The sequence below is a fragment of the Gopherus flavomarginatus genome, chromosome 5 (assembly GCF_025201925.1).
Source record: "Gopherus flavomarginatus isolate rGopFla2 chromosome 5, rGopFla2.mat.asm, whole genome shotgun sequence".
Lineage (NCBI taxonomy): Eukaryota > Metazoa > Chordata > Testudines > Testudinidae > Gopherus > Gopherus flavomarginatus.
The window spans coordinates 62,598,630-62,620,486 of NC_066621.1; the positions used below are offsets into that span (position 1 = coordinate 62,598,630).

Genomic DNA, 21,857 nt, shown 5'->3' on the forward strand with positions numbered 1-21,857 from the left:
TATAGGGGATGATGCTATATTATGTCCATGTGAAATGCAGCCTCAGCATTAAAAACAGGACATTTTGTCCTAATTTTACCTAGTCTGATTTTTGTGTATTCCAGCAACTTTGCTATATATTTTTTTCCAGCTGAACAAGTCTTTTCAGTTGTTATTGTACAACCAAACTCATTACAAGAGAGGTTCAAAGTGCTGAGTGTCTTTTGGTTTCACTGGGAGCTGAGGGTATCAGCCCCCTTGTGTGGACTCATGTGTCCCATTTGGCTGCTGTCCAGCTGTTTCCTGTGTATTTTCTGCATGTGCTGCCATTCTGAAGAGAACAGGGTAAGATTCAGGGTCTAGGCACTGGGAAGTACAAGGATTTGGCCCAATGGCATGACCTAAAGCAGAGGTTCTCAAGCTGTAGTCTGTGAGCTCCATTCAGGTAGTCTACCGATAGTTCCCTGTAAGGTGCACCCAGGCCTGGACTCTGGAGGAGATGCATGTGTAAAGTGAGATGGTGGCCTTGGGGGGAATAGGGGGTAGGTGGGAGGAGTCAGTGGGGTGAGAAGAGAGGATGGGGGGAATTTGGGATGCGCAGGGCTGTGGTGGCCACAGAAAGAGGCAACTTTCCCCAGCTCAAGGGCTGCCGCTGCTAGGGAGAGATGGCCTTCTTTCCCAGCCTAAGCTTGAGGGCTGCTGCGGGCTGCGGCGGGGGAGAGAGGGCACATCCACCACATTAAAAAGGTGAGACTACTGATATTAAAATATGAGATGTGTGCTTTTATTTGTAGAACAAAAAAGTAAATTATTATTAAGGGTCTTTTTAAATAGCGCTTTTATTGAAAGTGCTTTACAGTAGTTAGCTAGCGGAACAAATAACATTTGGAAAGATCATTAAGTGGTCTGCCGAGCCTCTCAGCAATTTTAAAGTGGTCCACGAAAAAAAAGTTTGAGAACCACTGACATAGAGGGCCAGATTCTCAGCTGTGTAAATTGTCATAGCTCTCCTGACATCAGTGAATCTTTGATACTTTGCACTTGCTGAGGATCTGGCCCAGAATGTATGTTTGTCTTTATGTTGCTGCTTTTCCCACTGGAGGTCAGTCTTAAGAGACAGAGTGCTGCACAGACATATCAGCTAGAATATCCTTGATCTCTCTTCAAGGCTCCTGCAGTGGCAGTATTCTGTAGCTGAGACAAAATGTCTTCTGCTTTCTAGCCTGCTTCCCATCCAAACTGAACAGGGGAGAACCAAAACTGAGATTCAAACTTGGATGTTACATTGGCAGTGATGGGGGGATGGGGTGTCTCTGTTCAGAACCAGGCTATGGGGATCTGCTCCAGGATTCTACTTTTCTCTACATGCCAGTAACACCTGTTCATTTCATCTTTTCTTTTTTCACCAACAGTCATCGTTTTACTATTGCTAAAAAATTCTTGCATGCAAGTAGAAAGAGTGTAATATTTAAAGTCTAGATCCATCTCGAGGGTTTGAGAGAATTTTTACACCCTGTGTGATGCACACCCTCCAGTGTAACAGTTGGTTTGCATTTCTATATACACAATTTTATAAATAACCAGCTGTCACTTCTACATACAGTATTTGTGTTTAGAACGTTAGTGTGGTTGAATAGGTATCAGAAATGTGCACGTTTAAGGACTGGAAACAAGTTCCACAGATGTGAACTATTGGTGCATGATTCAAAATTGAGTGGAACTCGCCTAACTGAATATTTATTGGTATAATTAGTCTTTGAGATATTGTCTTTGAGATATTGTCCAGACCCAGTGAAGGAGTGCAGTGGAGTCTTAAGTGATTTTCAGTTTAATTGCATTAATAAATAATGTCTCAAGGTGTACCAACTAAAACATTAGAAGAGCACAAGTTCTGTGTGCTGAACTAAAACATGCCGTTTTTAATAGTAAACCTGTTAAAGTGAATACTTAAACATGCAGTGCATTGTTTTAATGGATTTTTCATACAGAAAATGAAGACTACATACAGGGTTGGACAGTTTGACATACTTCTTATTAAAAGTGCTCTAAAAGTGGGGGTTGTTTTAAATTTCTTGTCAGTATTCTTGGCATGCTGTATTATGTGATGCTACCTTGCCACATGGTCTCACGATGTGCCGTGATGTATAACCACATACCAATGGTAACTTGATGCAACATGCCAAACATTTAATAAGACACTGTGTTGTGGCTTTGGTACCTGGTATAAATTTGGGAGCAGGTATTTGAGCTGAAATTTTAAGCAGAGACATGTTATAATGGCTGAGTAACTTAACACTCCCTTTACTTAGTTGTACCGTGGGCTACTGTGTGTGGTGTGAATGACAACCAAGGTTGCAGGTCAAGCCTATGTAGTTTTGTATTTTGAGCCTTAGATATTTGGACAGGAAAATAGATTAATGTGCAACAGGCTTTACCCACGTTATGCATGTTAATAGATATTGCCTTCATTATATGCTCTGTGCATTAATTTTAACTGTAAGTTAGTTAGATAACTATGAAATAGCTCTGATACAGAGGAACAGCTAGAACAAGTTAAGCGATTGGTGCTTTGGAAGCAGCTGACCATTCCTCTCCTGCCCGGGGCTGCCCGTGGGGGGAGACAAGTGGAGCAATTTGTCCCAGGCCCTGCAGGGGCCCCCACGAGAATATAATATTCTATAGTATTGCATCTTTTTCTTATGGAAGGGGCCCCTGAAATTGCTTTGCCTTGCCTGGGCCCCCTAAATCCTCTGGATGGCCCTGCACCTGCCCCAGGAGATGGGCTTGGGGGATATAGAGCTGGGGTAGAACAGCATACATGGCCTGGGCCACCCTTCAAAACTTGTGGAAGAGCTGAGGCTGTAATGACTGTTCTGCAGTCCTTGCTGCATTGGGGAAACCATTCCTTGTGGTGGGAGCTGTCATGGGGAGTATGCAGGATTGGGGCAAAAAAAATACTGGCTATTCCTCTTGTGGTCATCCCCATGTCCTGGTAGAATGATGGGGAGTGAAACACCGGAATGTGGATCCTGCATATATTTCCATGGGAGGGGATGGTCCCACAAAAGCTTGATCTACACTGGCTTGGGCAAAAGTAGTACCACTAAGATCCGTGAGAGGAGTTTTTACTACTTTTGACTGAAAAAGTAGTACAGGACTTGTAAGCAAAAAGATGTTTTATAGAAAAGTCTCCATCCCAGTAATATCTCAAATATATGAAATACCTTTTTTCTAAAAATCCAACAGTCAATAATTTCTGAAGGCTTCCTTTCACTTTGAATTTAAACAGATGGCACTATGCATTCATATAGCCAACTATTTGTTAGCTAGTGTTTGACTTAATGAATGCATTGATTTCCCCATCATTATGTGTTTTTAATTTGAATAGCAACTGATTAATGTATTTACTTTAAAGGAACAGCTTCAGGTGGGGTAGCGGGAGAGAATTTACATCTCCCATTTAGAGAGCAATCATCATGCATTAATACTGAACAAAAAGAACAACATGTCTATTTTAGATAAGTGGAGACTCTCTTTTTATGTGTGTTTAACATACTTTCACAAAGCTAGGTTCAAGGTGCAACTTGACATTAACTAAAATACACGACCCAATCCCTGTGTTCAACAGACTATTTACTGAGTCAGCTTTTTCCAGTGGAATATTTTAATGGACAAATGGACAAAACAAGTAATTCCACAACACAATGTCAACATGAAACACATTTCTATTTTCAATTTTATTTCATGCATTCAAGCGAAGTTCTGTCTTGTGACATACTAGGTAAACTTCTTGAAGAAGCCTAACTCAAGGAGATTTCCAGTGGGATATAGGCTCCTAAATCAATTTGGAGCTTTTGAAATTTTTGATCTATATATGCCTGACTGCTAAGCAACTATACAAGTATTTTTAGGAATATCCTTGTTTAGTTCATGAAACACAATTGCCGGTAAACAGAGGCACATAATAGCCGGCAGTGTATCTGCAGCTGACATTTAAGATTTCATTCAGATGCACATACTAGTACAGTTACTAAAACTACTCTGATGAAGAGGCCACAAGCTGCTTTTAGTGTAGTATACAAACAATGCTAAAACTTCAGAAGAAGATCTGACTGGTCAGCTGTACTGCAGCCAGTTTACTATCCTCCTTCCCTTGAACTTTACTAAGCACATATGTAAGAGAGCGAAAAATATTGCTACTCTTGGAGAAAATAAAAACTTTTTGGATAATAAGTTTTTATCTTCACTGTTTCATTTATCTGGTCTGTCTCCCAGATATCAACTGACCTGTCAGTTTTGATCAGTACTTTAGACTAGACCTGTGGCATACAATATATGACCTTTTTTTAAGTTGTCTTTTTGAGATGACAACACAGGATAGTTCATGAAAGCCTTCATTACAATTTAGTTTTTAATTACACTGTTTCTCTAATGAGCAAATTATACTTCTTGTCACATGCTAAGAAACAGCCCATGCTTTGAATCCAACTTTCCTCCTTCCCACATGGGCTTGGCCTGTTGTCTGATATTTTGTTGTGAAACTGACAGCGTAGCCTGCAATAATGTAATCCAGAATGGATTTCAATGGAGAGGAAGGAAAGATGTGTTGTTTTTTGTTGTTTTTTTTTCCTTCTGATGATTACATCAGGATTCTAAGAAGGAGCATTTTCAAAACTCTCCAGAAGGGGGAGCTTTCCTGTCTTCTGTCTAATCCAAGGAGTTTACTGATGTTTTTTAATGACTAGCGCTGAGTTTTCAATAGAAACTAACATTGACAATGTAAACACACATTTTTCTCTACTGGATTTGATTAAGTAAGTAAAGGCAAAGTTTTAAAAAGTGACAGTCCCTTCACAGAACACCATTCAGATAAAGACCAATTGACAAAGGAAGCGGAGCTACATTCAGCTTTCCTTTCGGGAGATCTAAATTTTTCATAAGAAATATCAGAAGCCAGGAATCTATATGGAATAAAATCTAAACAAATCTTTTATTCTTGTACAAACAGTTCATAGACTAAGGCCAGAAGGGACCATTATGATGATCTAGTCTGACTTCTTCTATATCACAGTCCATAGAACTTTCACAAAATAATTCCTAGTGCATACCTTTTAGGAAAATCATCCAATCTTGATTTTAAAAATTGTCAGTGATGGAGAATCACCATAACCCTTGGTAAACTATTCCAGTGGTTAATTAAGCCCCCTGTTAAAAATTACACCTTATTCTACTTTTGTCTGCTAGATTGAAGAATCCACGTATTACTTATAGACTGATCAAGTCACTCCTTAACTTTCTCTTTAAGTTAAATAGACTCGAAGATCAATCGCTTTAAGGCATGTTTTCTAATCTTTTAATTATTTTTGTGATTCATCTGACCCTCTACAATTTGTCAATAATCTTCTTGAATTGTGAGCATCAGAACTGGACACAGTATTCCAGCAACAGCTGGACCAATGCCAAATGCAGAGTTCAAATAACCTCTCTGCTCCTACTTGAGATTCTCCTTTTGATGCATTCCAGGGTTGCATTAACTCTTTTGGCCACAGCGTTGCACTGGGAGCCCATCGTAGTCTGATTACCCACCATGACCCCCAAATCTTTTTCAGAATCACTGCTTCATCCAGTAAGTATGACCTACATTCTTTGTTTCTAGATGTATGTATTTGCATTTAGCCATATTTAAATGCATATTATTTGCTCACGCTCAGTTTACCAAGCAATTCAGACCTGTCCTTTTCATTATTTGTCATTCCCCCAATTTTTGTGTCCTCTGACCTGTTCAAAGTAGCACACTAATTCTACAGGGCAACGTTAGAAGAGATTGTAGTAGCGACTTGTGACTGAAGCTTAGAATCTGATTTCTGTCCCCACTCTCCCCACTTTTTTAGACTTGGCTTCTTCTGTTTATTACAAATTGAAAACAACAAACTCATTATCTGTATGTTATGCTATTATGTTAATCTTAGAAAAGTAGAAATAAATCCCTTTCCATGATGTGGTTATTAACTGCTTAATGTGTCTAGTCGCCTTAATCCAATAGAACACTTTCATTGTTGAACCAGTTTGTTTTTTCAGTGTACTTTAAGGGCACTTATCACTAGGCATCTTACTACTAAAAAAAAAAAAACTAACTGCCAAATATTAAAGAGATCAAATTATGATGTCTAGTCTGAGAATAAATTCTAGGTGCTGGGGAAGAGCCAAGATTTCTCTGACAAATCGCCTCATCTACAAAAGGAATCATATCCCATCTAATACATATGGTTGGAGAGGGGAAATGGAAGATGCAGAAATGAATGGGAGAGCGAAATATGATCCCAATTAGGTTAAAAGAAAAAATAGGACTTGTAGCATATCATAAAGGCAGCCAGCAAGGGCTCTTATGAACCTTCTTTAGAAGAGTTTTTAATCATTGAATATCGTGAACTAAAATTTATATTTATATTCAGCTGAGTCCTGATCTGAATGTTGGGCCCGAAAGCAAACTCACCCTGGTCAGCCATGACAGTCAGGATCATTGATGGTGAAACTATTGCTCAAATACTTGGGAAGCTATTTTTATCAAGTATCAGAGGGGTAGCTGTGTTGGTCTGGATCTGTAAAAGCAGCAAAGAGTCCTGTGGCACCTTATAGACTAACAGAAGTATTGGAGCATGAGCTTTCGTGGGTGAATACCCACTTCGTCGGATGCATGTAGACCCATGAAAGCTCATGCTCCAATACTTCTGTTAGTCTATAAGGTGCCACAGGACTCTTTGCTATTTCTATCAAGGGTTTGGTATACCAGTGCAAAGGCTTAGAATTGTGTCCTTTTTCATATCAGCTAGTATAGATCACCCAGGGCAGGTTTACATACTCCCTCTATTATACCATCTGGGGCAAATAAACATCTGACTTCTGCAAGCATCACAACTTCTGGCTCCATTTCGACGGCACACAATTGAGGAGTGCATTACAGAAATTTTGCTACTTACACAAACTTTCTCTGTGTTAGTGCACTATTTTATTTATTTATTGCTTTGCTTATTGTCCTGAGCGCTCAGTAATACTACATAAAATTTTGATGCTCTAAGAATGAGTTGATCAGTAGTTTGATGCTACATGCAAAAGAGAGAGTAATTTTGAATGCTTTCAAAGCTTGTGATGTTTACCATTAAACTCGTTCCCTATTCCTTCTCAGATCATTATTACATTCACATGTTTGAATATTGAGCGCTAGTGTTCAATTATCAGGTTGAATGAAAATATTTCTGATTCCTTGAAGTTAGTTTGTCAATGTGCAGGTGAACAGCACTCGTGTGGGTGGGTGGAACAGTGAGGTGAGCATTGAAACAAACAGCTTTTAACTGCAGTTAAAAAGTTGGAGACAAATCTTGTAATTTCATTCATCTCATGATGCAACTTCTGTGCTGGAAAGCAACACTGCTATCCTATTGCATTGTGCTGCCCATCAACTGTGATTTCTCTTCAGTAATGCTAGCGACAGTGCCAGTAGCAATGGGATTATACTATTGGAATTGAAATATTTCACATATTTCAAACAAAAATCCCATCTGGAAAGATCAGTTCAGTTATATCCTGTGTCATGTCTGAAGTCTGGCTTCCATAATAATGAAAACATGGAGAAATTAGTAACCAGTCATCTTTAAACACTTCCAGGTAGTCTTACTGCTTATTCTGGGTTGTTTTTGTGACAGAGTAATACAGACATCCTTAACCAGTGTGTACTATTCTTCCCTGAGGATGTGATGAAGGAATCTGAGCTAGTCTGAATGTGGCTTCTAGTGTTTTCATGGGCTTATCCCAAGTGGCTTTTGGTTTTTTTTTTTCTTTCTCTCAGCCCATCTCTGTTTTCCACTCCACCCTCCTTGGTGAGGTGAAACTTGGTGGTACACAAGACAAATCAGACTTCTGAAAGGGTTACAGTAGTCTGGAAAGGTTGAAAACCACTGGGCTAGAGCCAGGTATGTGTGGCCTGTACAAGCCTGAGGCGCACTTTAAAATTGTGGGTTCTGTATATGGAAGAAGTAGAGATCTACAATATAAAAGAGAGGCTTAGTGCCTCTAGTCACAGTGTGGCTTTGGCAAGACAGTGAGAGAAAACTTCCCCATGCAAGGATAAAGAAGGTATATTCTGCTGCAATGCATAATTGACAAATATGTTTGCCACACAACAGAAGTGCAGATTGCCAAGACAATTGATTATTTGCTTATTTGTACTGGTATGCCTTGGGGTCCTGGTCTATGACTGGCACTCCTTTGTGCTAGGTGCTGTACAAACACTGAACAAAAGGTGGTCCCTGCCCCAAAGAGCTTTGTGTATTCTCAAAAGAAATTGAAACATAGTAAGGTATGGAAATGCAGTTAAGGCATCCAGACAACCTTAACTGTGCCCTACAGTGACCCATAGGGGGGAAAAATGAGAACAAATTGTATGGCTTTTAAAAATAAGCAAACAATTGTGCAATATTGTGCAATAATTACATTGTTATTGCATGGCATTGCTAGTAGGCAGAGTTAAGGCACCCAGACTGCTTTTACTGATTGTTTCTACACGTGAACATGGTTAAATTTCTTTTAAGTGGTATTCTTAGCTCCAGACTTTCTGAGTTTGTAATACTTGTTTTGATTTTTGCCCTGAATTATTGATATGTACTCAGCCTTAATGCCAATTTAACATAGGCTATTTGGGAACTTATACATATTTTGACATTGGCATCCTACAAATCAAGTTTTCCCAGCCAGATATTTTGCTTTAAATCAAATCAACTGTGTCCTAAAGCAAATGTTAGGTATAAAAGACAGTGGAAAAATTAGCTTCTCCTTTAAAAGTTGTTTACATACCACCTTGTTATATGTCTACTTCAGGAATGCAGGCAGGGCTAGTGTGGGTGTACCTTCATAAACTCAGGGAAATAAGAGCTAATGTTGTTCAAAAATAAGTGGAAAAAGAATTTGCTAACAAACAGACCCCTGGTTTATTTTCTATTAAGATCTGACGATAACATCTTGTAAGTTTCCTTCAAAGACATTTTGTTCTCTCTGTTGGAAAATTGGAAACAAGTGCCTGTGATTTTTGCATAAGAGAGCTTAAGACAGTTATTGAAAAATTTTGGAAACTGTATTTTTCTCATTAGCTTTAATATTGTTAGCACAGCAAATTTAACAGATCTTAACAGACTCTTAAAATCAGGGTTTAGAATGTGTATGATAAACAGTTATGAGCAAGAGTCAGTAATAGTTCTGTCTGCATTTTGGAATGTTTTTCTTATATGATCTTCCATGCTGTAGAAGATGCACGGGGACTTGATTAAATCCAACTGTCTATCAATCTGCCTCATGAAAGTGATAATATCAGTAGACTAGCATTTTGTTATAGTTTAGTTCTTTTACTTCCAGAGAAATGTTAGGGTGAAGCAGACTTCGGCTGTGTCATATTTCATCATAACTTTTTTTTAGAGACTTTTTTTTTTATTTTGTGCCTCAGCTTTCCATTGATTGGTGGGGAAGGGACATGGGCTCCATCAAGTTCCCCCACTGGGTGATGCAGGTGGGTGCCATTTCTCTCCTCTCAGCTTACAAAGGAGGCCCTCATCAAAAATTGTGGTGCAGCTCACTGCCTGAAAACTCCTTAGGAGTCTTTTGACTGCCCCCCGCCCCCAGTAGCATTTCTGGCTAGGAGTCAGTGGTGGGTTGACATGAGATAGGACCTGGATGCAACTGAACCAAAGACACACTCCCTCCAAAAAACAAAAAAGGAGGGGAAAAAAAAAAAAAGAAATCAGAGCCTCCTCCTTTCCTGTGTGCTTGAGACTCCCATGCATTTCTGTCTGATTCAGATAAACTTTCAAGTCTGACTGTAGGAAAATGAATTGATTAGTGACTATATAAACACTATAACGATGTTCATTTTAAAGTTTTATTTTGAAAAATTCTGGACAATTCCCAGTATATTGCACACAGCCACCCTGGGGCATGAAATACAAAGTCTGAGAAGTGAAGTTCAGAGCCATGTAAGAGTTCTCCTCGGACTTATCCTATTCGAGTTTCCTTTCCCTGGAAAGGCCATTATAAACTCTTACATGATGACAGATTTCAGAGTGGTAGCTGTGTTAGTCTGTATCAGCAAAAAGAACGAGGAGTACTTATGGCACCTGGGCCCACGTCCAGACTAACCCGCTGTATCGGCGGGTTAAAATCGATTGCTCGGGGATCGATATATCGCGTCTAGTCTGGACGCGATGTATCGATCCGCGAGCGCGCTTACATCGATTCCGGAACTCCATCAACCTGAACGGAGTTCCGGAATCGACGCGGAGAGCCGCGGATATCGATCCCGCGCCATCTGGACGGGTGAGTAACTCGATCTTAGAAATTCGACTTCAGCTACGTTATTCACGTAGCTGAAGTTGCGTATCTAAGATCGATTTTCCTCCCCTAGTCTGGACGTGGCCTTAGAGACCAACAAATTTATTTGAGCATAAGCTTTCATGGGTTAAAACCCACTTCATCAGACGCATGCAGTGGAAAATACAGTAGGAAGATATATATACACAGAGGAATAAAAATGGATATTGCCATACTAACTATAATGAGAGTAATCAGTTAAGGTGAGCTATTATCAGCAGGAGAAAAAAAACATTTGTAGTGATAGTCAGGATGGCCCATTTCCAACAGTTGACAAGAGTAACAGTGGAGGGGAGGGAAAAAATTAGCATGGGGAAATAGGTTTTGCTTTGTGTAATGACCCATCCACTCCCAGTCTTTATTCAAGCCTAATTTAATGGTGTCCAGTTTGCAAATTAATTCCAATTCTGCAGTTTCTCGTTGAAATCTGTTTTTGAAGTTCTTTTGTTGGAGTGTTGCGATTTAAGGTCTGTAATCGAGTGACCAGGGAGATTGAAGTGTTCTCTGACTGGTTTTTGAGTATTCTAATTTTTGATGTCTGTTGTGTCCATTTATTCTTTTGTGTAGAGACTGTCCGGTTTGGTCAATGTACATGACAGAGGGGAATTGCTGGCACATGATGGCATATATCACATTGGTAGATGTGCAGGTGAACGAGCCTCTGATAGTGTGGCTGATGAGATTAGGCCCTATGATAGTGTCCCCTGAATAGATATGTGGGCAGAATTGGAGCTGCCCCTGCTCTGCAGTTGTCTGAATCCTTTCTGAGACACATCACCCCTCAACAGAGCAGCAGGAAAGTGCAAAAGCCATGTTCTGTAAAAACAGCCCATTCTGATGGTTTGTGTGTTTGAGTTTAAATCTTTAAAACCGATTACATGCTTTATAGGGAAGGGGGAAACAAGCCAGGATTCTCACTAGATTTTAAGTTTGTCTCATTAATTGTTTTCAGTGACAATATATTTATAATGTACTTTAAATAAGAGGAATATTATGCTAGAAGATGTACATTTGCCTGTTGGACACTTTTTTATTAAATTGCTTCCTGTGTCTTTAATATAGGTCCTTAATATATTTTTTGCACATTCCCTCCTCCCATTTGGTTTTAACCTAGAAAAACATCAACATAAACTTCTTAGTGTTTATATCTCATTGTGCTACTACAGCAGATCTAAAACATGTTAACTTGCATTCTTTTATAACCCGTCTAAACAACATTCAAGTTCAATATATTTTTGTAAATATGTTCAATAATTTCAAGAGTCATTGTTTTTTTAATCAGTTTTTGTGCTGCTGGAGGACTAAGGAGTATAAGCGTTATCAGACACTAGGAGGAAGGTCCTGTGGTGAGGATAAAGAAGGTGTTTGGAGGAGGCTATGGGGAAGTAGCCCAGGGAGCTGTAGCTGTCATGCAGCTGTCTATAGTGCCTCCTGTAACAGCTGCAATCCACAGGGCCCTGGGCTGGAACCCAGAGTAGAGGGCGGACCCGGGCCCGGGTTCTCCCCAAACCTCCCAACTCCTGATCAGACACAGGAGAAGTTGACCCAGACTGTGGGGAAGATCACTGAGGTGAGCAAATCTGCCAAATAAGTGCAGGACCCACCAAGGTAGAGGAGGAACTTTGTCACAATATATACACACATACACAATATCCTGGAAAATTTAACTAACTTTAAAATGTAAAATATATATTAGAAACTTAAAAGGAATGTTTTAATATTTCACAGTTATTAATTTAAAAACCAAATCTGAAGATTTTAGCTGCATTTCACTGGGTTACCAGAAAATTTATATAGAATAGGCCATGATATATATTAGTGTTATTACTCAATTACATTAGTAGTAGGCAAAGTTAGTCTGGTATACATGATTACACAGGCTTGTACATGCTTGTGCTGTTTCTGGAACTCCCTGGAGAGAAGCTGACATGTATATGGATATATTTTAATTGTTACTAATTGCTGCTAATCAGGGCTGCTTGATTGTACGTGTGTGTGTGTGTACTTTACATGTATCTGAGGTTTTTTGAATACCTTTAGTTCTCTTCAGTTCAAGAGCTCTTTCACTGGTGAGTTCTTTGTGGTGTTTACATGAGAGAGAGGTGCCTGAAAATCTCTAATATAGGCTATCCACCTGTGCTAAGTTTCTTTTTTCTAGAAAAGAGTTCCAGACTTCCCTGAATGTACCCAACTTGTTGTGCAGCTGACATGGATTTCTCCATTGCAGCAACTCCTATAATCTATTTCTGCTTTTCTGCCAAGTTGGGCACATTCCCCTCCTTCCCCTGGGTACCTGTCTTTAAAAAGGGGAAGGAAGAGGACCCAGGGAATTACAGTCAGCCAGCCTAATTTCAGTACTTGGGAAGATGCTGGAATAAGTTATTAAGCAATCAAGGTGTAAGCACCTGGAGGATAATAGGGTTATAAAGAATAGGCAGCATGGATTTGTCAAGAACAAATCATGCAAAACCAACCTCATTTGCTGCTTTAGGGTTACTGACCTACTGGATGAGGGAAGGGGGAAGCAGTAGATGTGATATCTTTATTTTAATAAGGCATTTGATGTAGTCCCACATGACATTCTCATAAGCAAACTAGAGAAATGTGGTCTAGATTAAATTACTGTAAAGTGGGCACACATCTGGTTGCAAGACCTTACTCGTAGTGTAGTTATGGTTCACTGTCAAAGTGTGAGGGTGTATCTAATGGGGTCCTCCAGGGTCAGTATATTCGTTCAGTGTTTTCATTAATGACTTGGATTATGGAGTGGAGAATATGTTTGCAAAATGTGCAGATGGCACGAAGCTGGGAAGGAGGTGCAAATGTTTGGGAGGACAAGATTAGAATTCAAAACAACCTTGACAAATTGGAGAATTGGTCTGAATTCAACAAGATTAAATTTAATAAAGACAGATACTCCACTTAGGAAAAATCAAATGCCCAACTAAAAAGGGCAATTACTGGCTGGGTGGTGATCCTTCTGAAAAGGATCTGGGGACTGTAGTAAATCACAAATTGAACATGAATCAACAATGTGATGCGGTTGTGAAAAAAGCAAATATTACGCAGTGTATTAACAGGAGTGTCATATGGAAGACACAGGAGGTAATTGTCCCACTCTACTCATCACTGGCCTCAGCAGGAGTAGTGTCCAATTCTGGGTGCCACGTTTTAGAAAAGATGTGGACAAATTGGAGAGTCCAGAGGAGAGCAACAGAAAATGGTGAAAGGTTTGGAAACCTGACCTATGAGGAGAAGTCTAAAAAACAATCAATCAAACAAAAAAAACTGGGCATGTTTAATCTTAAGAAAAGAGGACTGGGGGAGAGGGGGAGGGGAGAACCTGATAAGTCTTCAAATATGTTAAAGGCTGCTATAAAGAAACTGGTACTCAGTTGTTCTGCATGTCCTCAAGGTAGGACAAGAAGTAATGGGCTTAATCTGCTGCAGGGGAGACTGAGGTTAGATATTAGGATTAATTTTTAAACTATAAGGGTAGTTTAAGATCTGAAATAGGCTTCCAAGGAGGTTATAGAATGTCCAGTCATTGGAGGTTTTTAAAAACAGGTTGGACAAACACCTGCCAGGGATGGTCTAGTTTTACCGGATCCTGCCAGAGAGCAAGGACTAGAACTTGGTGACTTCTTGAGGTCCCTTCCAGTCTTATGTTTCTATGACTCTGTCTGAGGATTACACTTGGGAACAATTTTAATTTAGGGCGAATATTGAAAGAATGACTGTAGAGTGACTATTCATCTTGAAAGTCTTCATCATATGAATCCATAATACCAGACAAATAAAATGGGACTAAGTTTCACTAAGGGTGTGGTTAGCTTTATTTTAACATACAAGGCTATTTTTAATCTTTATTGGTTTTACAGCTACTGTTAACTTCAGTTGTCTTTGCTGAGTGTCTTGGATAAAGCATGAAGCAAAGGCAGTAACACTACTTGGTTCCAACATAAAAAGGACTAGACCAGATCTTCATCAGAAGCAACTATTTCTGTAGTGCTCACATCACAAAATGGTAATTAGACTGAAGAACTTAGTTGTCCTAATGCTGGAACTTAAAGCTAACAGAGCTTAAATTTTCCAGAAATACAATAGGATCAATGAAGTGTCACATTCACTTGCTCTGAAATACAAGCAACTTGAATACTTGTTAAGTTTTACTTTTGCATGGGAGATATGGGAAAGTACTTTGTCATTAGGATTCACTTGAAATATTTGGGCCTGCATCAGAGGATGATAGCACTTCTTGTGCAGGTCAGCACTACTTGCATGAATGATAATTTGCAAGTTCATGTTCTTCTTGTTTTTTGTTCAGATTTCAAGAATGTATCCATGTGTAAATCATGCTAATGCCATGTGGTTTTGTTTCCCTCAGGTGGCTAAGCCTAAGGTTTCTGAGTTCGTGTCTGCCTCAGAGCTTGTAGACCAGGTCCTTTTTATGCTCAAGCAGTAAAGTACCAGGCTTTGACTGAGCTAACTGGGCAGTATCCAATATTTTGGATGCAGTAGCAGAATCCAACCTCCTTATGTGACTTAGCCAGTAGAGGGGACAAAGAACCAGATTGTGATGGCATGGGTTACATGTATGGTTGCATATTTCCATAATGAAAGTGGAAACACTGGTTTAATAGTATGAAGAAACTGGTGTGCACTAAAAGTGTAAACTGGATATCAAATATGTGAACTGTGCCTAGGTTTGTAGATAAAAATAAATGAAAATGCTACTTCTAATAAATCTGCAGGATTCTAGTAGACTGAAGCGGCCTTTCCCATGAAGATATGCAAGTATACACTGAAAAGTGTTGATTGGTGCGTAGATACTCATGCACATGCTTCTGGATATATTTTATTTTTGTTGATTCCAGATGAAGCAGGATAACTTGGCTGAGCAGCACTTGTTGGAAGGTCAGTGTTTAAAATGTCTCATATAACTCCAACAAAGCAAGCTGATAGCATGTACGGTAACCTTGTAAGTTCATAAGCACAGAGTGTCTTGGTAGGAACTGTTTTGAATTCCATACTTGACCACAAAAATTATTTTGCAGGAGTTTTGTGTAAGTCAGCTTTTTGTAAAAATGAAAAAAACAAAACAAAATCCAAACCTAACTAACCAAAAGAAGAAACGAACCGACAGCTTCAGTTGTTAATAAAGGAAGAAAACTTTGAGGCTTTATTCAGAAACATCTTTAGTTATTGCTAAATTTTAGGCTTGTGCACAGATTCAGAGCCACGAGTAAACAATATTTCAAGCAGTTTGGATTATGTATATTAACTAGTTTTCTAAGTGAAGTGAAGAAAGATTTTGCTTTGTTATTAGCAGAATCAAATCTTAAAAAACAAACAAAAAACCACCACCTGGTTATTATGACAGTTGAGGAGTGGGGGGAAATCATTGTTTTCCTCTAAATATAAATATATCTATTTAAAACAGTGGCTATAAAAACAAAATGTCTAATATAAGTAGAAACTAATTTGGAAAGCCTAGAAAGCCCTGTAGTGCTGCCAGATTCACTTGCAAATCTAATTGTAATGGTACTAAGCTTTCAGAGTTTCATGAGCCAGGCAAGAGGAATTGCTTTTCAGAACAGTTGCTGATTGTCCCTGGTCCTGTGCTTATCACAGTATATAGGCCCAGTTAGAGCAGAAATAAAGTGGCTTCTCCTGTTGTTAAAAAAAAAAAAAAAAGAAAAAGTAGAAATGGAGAAAGGCCAAAGTAAATGATTACTACAAATGCTGCAAAATCCCTTCCTTTGCTTCTGATGTTTGCTTAAGGTTAAAAACAAGAAGTTCATTGTATTCTGCATGCCTAACTCAAGTCTGAATGCAGAAGTTTTACTTTCAGTAAGTATGGAAGAATTAGGGCTTTAATCCTGATTCCAGTTTCAATAATGGTATTGAAATACTTGGAATTTAATCTTTTTACAATCCACTCAAGAAATATGTTCTCAAATATTAAAAAGAGAGCAACATAATGTCTGACTAAGAAATAACTTTTCATGTTTAACAGACAGCTTTTGAATTATTTTTATTCCCCCAATGAAAAATTAAGTAGCAAGGTAAGTTTTAAACTCTTAACACGCTACCTTTATACAACTAAAGTACTATTTTATATTGCTCTGTAAAAATTAAAGTAGTTCTGATGTGGATTGCTCCTATATTTTTATGCAGTTCAGTGCCTGTTGTATTCATGTGCTTCTGAGTAACAAGCTACTGGCATTTGTAATGGCTGTGATAGCAAAGGAAGTAGTCCCTTGTGTTCTCTCACACAACTGACCACTTTTGAATCTGTTTCATTGAAAGAGGAAATATTTACCAAGGAACTGGCATTTATACCTCCACTACCCAGGCTATTTTTCTTTATAAAAAACCTAATTGAATATTTTACATTCTTCCTGCATAACCACTAGGGATGACAAAGGATACTTCAGCTGGCATCTCACCTGAAAGTTAGCATTTTTAATTGGGGGTAGTGTAAGATAGAGTTGGAGGGTGGGCAACTAGAAGGAACATCAGCTCTTCCTCACTGCCCTCATTCCTGTTTCCATCCTCTGTAACTGCTGCCTGCAACTATGCCAAAATCTTCCACTGTACTGTCAACGTTTTTAGTAAAGAACAAATCCTGGCATGAGACTTAAAATGTATGACAGTTGGGGGTTACAGTGGACAATATTCCTGGTCTTCGGCTTGACCAAAATCACTGAAGGCAGTGGAGGTTCTGACCTCAAATAGACAAAACCCCAAACTTTTATTCCCACATATTACCATGCCTCCAAATTTATCTTTTGGGGGCATGATATTTAGGTAAGCCTTTAAATTCACTTACATTATCCTAGATAAAGACACAATTATGTGCTTCATTGTTTCCAGTATCACTTGGATAATATAGTCTGAGATTTCAGCAACAACATGTGCCTTTGAGACTTTCAACTTTGTTTCATCTCCAGAATGATTTGCATTTTAAAAACATAAATTTATAAGTGGCAGTAAATCCAAGCACAAGGAAAGTCTGAAATCAAATATTTCCCTATACGCTGGTGGAGTTTGTATTTATTTCCTCTTAAATCATTAAAAGCATTTTAGATAGTACTGAATCAGATGTATTTATTTGTGGTTAAGAATTATTCCATTCAACTCCAGTGGACAGACTTCATTGCATCGTTTCTGGTGAGCTCAACGTGTGCAGTGTCCTGTGAAGTAGCGGTGAATGCTCAGAACAAGCTCTCTGGAGAGCATCAGCATTTCCTCTTCCATGCACTCTCTTCATCGTCATTGGTCAACATAATGCTCCTACCAAAATTAGAGCCATGGTGTTTTCAGTAGCAATCTGGAATTCACAGTAACCAGAGTCTCCTGTGCCTCATGTCCTTCAAACCACAAATTGTGGCTTTTGTGAAGAACTTGACCTCTGACACAACTAACAAAATAAAAAATAAAAAAAAAATTCATCCAGTGAGCAAATGTCTCTGCTGAGATTTCACTTTGTCCATATTAAATAATTTCAGGATTATTTTGGAAACTGACTGCCCTAAAGGCTCTCCTTCTTTGAAACAGCCCCACAGAAATGGGGTGGAGGAAGTTAGTTGGGACAATAGACAAATCTTACCTTATGGAGTTCCCGACTTCCACTCAAGGCTATGTGAAGGAGACAGGAGTCCTTCTGTCTTCATAAAGGGGCTGCCTATCTGTACTGCTTCTGATATCCTGTCTCTCTTCTCAACAGCATGGTTTCTTTTTGAGTCATGCTGCCACTGGCTCCCACTACTCTGCCAATGCCTTACACTCGTCCTCTTCCCCTTTCCTTTGCAAAGTGAGGGTAGAAACCACAGAGGGCATGTAAATGTTGTTGGCTTATCTGATGGCATTTTTAGAGGGGAGTTTTCCAAGTGGTTATTAAGATGGAGGCATGCTGCACAGAATGACTAGTCCTGTCTGCTGGAGATCCTTCCCCTCTTTTTCCTCCTGAAGATCCCTAGTCATGCTGCACTCACGCGGAGTTTGGATGAAGGATGCTTAAATACCACTGAAGACTGATGCAACAACCCCTCCCCCTCCCATCCCGCCGCCACCTTCCCCTTCTCCACATTAAAATCCTCTGACATTCCAACTCAGCTAGTTTTTGCAATGCTGTGGATAGGTGCTAGAAAACTAGACTAGAATCCTGCCCCCTTCAGCTGGAGTGAGTGTTACTGTGACAAAGAGCCCATGAGTGCATAAAAGGTGGAGGAAGTAGGAAGAGTCTCCTCAACCCTAAAAAAGTCAGGTGGAATCAAAACTTGGTTGGGACTCTTGGCTATAAGAGGCCCCCCCAATTCAAGGAAGCTTTCTAGATGGGCCATGCACCAAACTTTTATTTTCTTTTATTTTATATCTTAGAGACTGATGTCTTCTGCTTGCTAGGAGCCAAGAGTCAGTGGAAGGCAGGAAAGTGCCTCTTTCCTTTTGATTGATTTTGAGCCCTCTACAAAATCAAAAAGCACTAATGGTTTAGGTGCTCCGGAGTGCTGTCCGAAAGTGTTGGTGTGTGGTGTGATATAAAGACTTGTGGAAGGGCTTCTTCCAGATATCCTGGTGACTGCTCAGACAAGGAGTTATTGGTGGTTATGTCGGCACGTTGACCATTCCCGAGGGACAGATTTTTTCCTGAAGTTATCAGTTTTTTGCTGCAGGAAATGATAACTCTGGCAGAGGCCAGCAAATTTAATAGGCTGTTTCTACACTTGCAGAGTTTTTGCGCTGTCTATTTCAATGGTGATAGCGAACCGGTAAAAGAAGAGTGCTTGTTTGTGACTCACTTACTTCCCAGGTATCAGAGAGTGTTTATATTTGCAGCACTTCCATCACTGATTAGAGCAGTGCACTGAGGGCAGCTATCCCACAGTGCAGCTTTCTCCATTTTGATAAGTCTTGTGGGGAGCGATCGCAGGGCATCCTGGGTCACTGCACAGCCTCCTCTCCTGAAACACTGATCAGCTCCAGTAGCTCAGCATTGCTCCAAGCAGGGGATCCTTTTGCTCCGTGGAGCAGGCATTGTTACCTGGCCAAATAAGTGAGCACTTGTCAAGAAAACAAGAAGGGGAGTTTCAAAGTTCCTGGGGCTTTACAGGGGAGGGGTGAATGTCTGTTTACCTGGTGTCAGAGCAGCAGAGCTGCTGGCCAGAGTGCTCACATAGGCACGGTGGGATATCCTGTGAAGGCTAAAAGCTGTGTAAACAGGAAGAGCATGTCTTCACTTGCATGTCACCACAAAAGCATCACCGGTAAGATCTGTATGCCTCTTGTGGAGGTGGTTTTCTTTTTGCAGTGAAACGTCTGAGTTTCACCGCAAAAAGTCATTGGCAAGCGTAGGTGCTCCCGTGGTTTTTGCAGAAAAAGGGGACATTTTCCATTTTAAATGGCAAGTGTAGACATGCCCTAAGTGGGTGACTATAGCTATATCACTCCTTCTTTACTTTTCACTGGTTTCCTTATGCTGACTTTCATACATCCATGGATGTATTTTGAGAAGTGAACATTTAATCACTTGGGCTTGAACCTTCAAAGGTGCTGAATGGGAGTGGAAGCACTCAGTTCCTGGCAAGATTAGAGCCTCTGAGAGATGGAGCAAGGGAAAGGTTGTTTTTTGCTTCGTGAAGCCCTTCACAAATGAACAGGGAACATACCACAAATGAGGAACTCAGACTGGAAAACAAAATTGCCTAACTTATTTTTGGCAACAAGTATTTAATCATGGCCCTAGGTCCAAGAAAAGGTACAAACTCTCAACACTGGAAATTTATTATACCCTAAAATGGCAACAGAATGATGTAAAAGCAAAGGTTATTTATTTTAAGCATAGCCACAAAATGTAAGCATTCCAAATACTTCTCTGTTTCTTCCCACAGGAGGCTTTTATAGGTTGCCTATATTCATTCATGTTGAAAGAATGCAAGATTTATGTGATGGGTCTCCTCTTAATTTAAATACATTGATTATTTTGGCTTCCCTTTCCATTTGAAGCAAACATGGGTAGAGAATGATGGTTTGTGAACACTTTTAATTTAACATTGTTTCTGCAAAGGCCCTTCTGACCATTTATTTTAAATCTAAAAGCCAACTGATGGGGGTCCAAGTAAAATAACTAATTATGTGGGAGATTAAACAAGCCTCAGTTTGGTATTGTGTTTGAAATAGTATGTAATTCCTTAATAGCAGGAAGAAGGGAATATGACTGGCCCCACTTAAAACTCTGGGACTTGAATCCCCAGGTAAGCTCTCGCCAGTTGTAAGCAGCTAAATAATCCATCTTAATTCTCTTGGGGGGAAAAAATAAGAACTTGGGAATCTAAATCTTTTGACCTGGGATGACTTTACTGGGGAGTGTCTGAAATTCAGAATGAGGGGTTAAAGTAGGATCTAGAAGTGGCCCTACAAAGTTATTTTAGTACTTTCAAATGTACACTAATTAGAGTAGCTTTCTCTTCTCACAGCAACAATAGTAGTTGTCCTAAATACTGCATGTGGTTTGACCATGAGGAACATGAATTACTCATTACATGAATGTAATCATTTTAAATAACAATGTGCAAAGAATGCAGGATTACCTTTCTTATACTGGAGAGTACTAGATTATTTTTCATTCGGGCATGGTTCATACAGGGGTTGGAAGAGTGGAGTAGGTCCCTTTTTTCCTGAAATTTCGGTTTTGGAGTAACAAGACGTGATGCTCCAGACATCCTAAATGTTTTCTGCATGCAACTGATGACAAGATGAACAGGCTCTTCATGCTGAATCTAAGTTGTTCTGAGTTAGTTATATACCAATGCCCTAGCTGTAATTGGATATCTTTCTTTAAAATAATATAGTGTTGACTTGTGGCCAATTCCCAGAGATACAAGGTTCTGACTACAGTTATGGTTGAGGGATGCTTCTGAGGAATTACTATGTGTGAAGTTGTCAGAATGGTATCGATTGCTAGCTAGTAGAATAAGGCCAAAAATGATTGTCATTAGACAAATGTGATAGTGTTTTAGGGGGAATGAATTGTCCTTGAACTTGAAATTAGAGTGTTTAAGGAAGTTCATAATGGTCATTATGAAATAAATTGATGCCTAGCATTAAGAACATAAGAACAGCCATACCAGGTAAGACCAATGGTCCATCTTGCCCAGTATCCTGTCTTCTAACAGTGGCCAATGGCAGGTGTTTCAGAGGGAATAATAGAACAGGTAGTAATCAAATGATCCATCTCCTGTTGCCCATTCCCAGCTTCTGGCAAACAGATGCTAGGGACACTTCAGAGCATGGTTTTGCATTTCTGCCCATCCTGGCGAGTAGCCTCCATGAATTTATCTAGTTCTTTTTTGAGCCCTGTTACAATCTTGGCCTTCACAACATCCTCATTGCAGAGGTGTCATAATTTTATTTATTATTTCTGCAATTGGTATATTTCATGCCATTACTAACTTTATTCTGCACTT

At 39.5% G+C, this 21,857-nt stretch overlaps 1 protein-coding gene across 9 annotated transcripts in view; it reads left to right on the forward strand.

Moving 5' to 3' along the window:
- Positions 1 to 21,857, forward strand: part of MICAL2 (microtubule associated monooxygenase, calponin and LIM domain containing 2) — a 120,307-nt gene that overhangs the window by 10,548 nt on the left and 87,902 nt on the right. The window lies entirely within an intron of this gene.